At 52.1% G+C, this 1,651-nt stretch overlaps 1 pseudogene; it reads right to left on the bottom strand.

Moving 5' to 3' along the window:
* Positions 1-261: 261 nt before the first annotated feature.
* LOC139055761 (ubiquitin-conjugating enzyme E2 Z pseudogene) lies at positions 262-699 on the bottom strand (annotated as a pseudogene).
* Between the last annotated feature and the right edge of the window lie 952 nt (positions 700-1,651).

The raw sequence follows: 1,651 nt of genomic DNA, 5'->3' as shown, positions 1-1,651 counted from the left end.
AGTGGCCGTAAAACCGCGAGAAGTGTTCCAACACCTTGTCTCTGAGAGGGTCCGGGCAACGGGAACTACTCCTCAGGCACTCTTCGATGGCGCAATGCCAATAAAGTAAAGGATGCATTGGATGGCGTCACACACCGCAACCCTGATGGTCTCGTGCTGCAAGGCGGTGCTATAGCACATCCTGCCGTCAGCTACTTTCCCACGACCCGCGTTGCACCGAAAGCTGACCCAACGGCGACGGGATTTCGCGTTCGACAGCAACTACTTTATGGTGGTCAGCACGTTTTCGATGCAGCGGTTCCGCATCCAGGACGGTTCCATTGTATCGGTGCCCAGCAGTACCAGGCACATCTTGCCGTCTTTGTAGACGCACGGGTAGAAGTGCACTCCGCCAGAGTCCGTGGTCATGAGGCGCACCAGTGATGGCCTGGCGGGGTAGTCCGGGAGGCACTTGAGCAGGAAGTGGAAGAAGTCCCCTTCGTAGGGCGTGCCGAAGGGCCCCATGACGAGGACGTGGATCTTTGTTACGTCGTCGTCCTCTGGCTCGACGAACACGCCGCGGGGCCCGCGTTCGTTCAAGTCCGCGATGTCGCGCACGACCGTCGACAAGCACTTCGCGGTAGGCTGTGCGTTCCCGCATAGAAACGTTCCCAAGCGTCTTGGCCAGTTCCGGGCAAAGATAGCCTGCAATTGTATCATGATACAATACAAGATACTCGGGCAACAAGTATTTGAGACACAAATATAAGATACTACCGCTATTGCTGTATCTGATACGATACTTTCCATTTGTATCGTAAGATACCTAGCTACATTCGCAAAAAGAGAGAGAGAGAGAGAGAGAAAATGATAAGTGAAAGGTAGGGAGGTTAAACAGGACTCAGCCCGGTTGGCTACCCTACACTGGGGAAAGGGAAAGGGGGACGGGACAGATTAAAAGAAGAGAAAGTCCACTGGGGATATCAGTCGGTCACTCAGTCCGGATCACAGACGCTGACTCAATCCGGTAGCTTTCAAATATCGCAGCAGCGCTTTTGTGGCCTTTTGTAGCTGCGATATGCGAGGCCATGGTCTGAAGATCTTGTTCAAGGTGAACGGCTTTCCACATAGATCCCGGCCACGGCGGCCGCATTTCGATGGGGGCGAAATGCGAAAACACCCGTGTACTTAGATTTAGGTGCACGTTAAAGAACCCCAGGTGGTCGAAATTTCTGGAGTCCTCCACTACGGCGTGCCTCATAATCAGAAAGTGGTTTTGGCACGTAAAACCCCATAATTTAATCAATTTAATTTAACTTTCCACATAGCTGATTGACAGCTGTGCAGAGGTCTTGCCTTTCGTTTTCAAAAGATGGGCAGTAGCACAGTAGGTGTTCTATCGTTTCTTCGACACCGCAGGCATTGCACTCGGCGCTATCAGCCATTCCAATCAAAAATGCATATGCATTGGTGAATGCGACGCCCAAACGTAAGCGGCACAGCACTGTTTCCTCATTTCGCGGAAGACCTGGTAACAGCCGCTGTCGCATAGAGGGATCGAAGGAATGCTATCGATGTTAAGTGAATTCAAGTGTGGGCCACTTCTCCATTGTCAAAGAGTGCCGTAGCTTGCCTAAGTGTTGGGCTGCGTCAGTCCGCGATAACGGTATAG

This window comes from Dermacentor albipictus, chromosome 2 (genome assembly GCF_038994185.2).
Source record: "Dermacentor albipictus isolate Rhodes 1998 colony chromosome 2, USDA_Dalb.pri_finalv2, whole genome shotgun sequence".
In the NCBI taxonomy this organism is placed as follows: Eukaryota; Metazoa; Arthropoda; class Arachnida; order Ixodida; family Ixodidae; genus Dermacentor; species Dermacentor albipictus.
The sequence above is the reverse complement of the archived record's forward strand: the minus strand, read 5'-3'. Positions and strand labels throughout refer to the sequence as shown.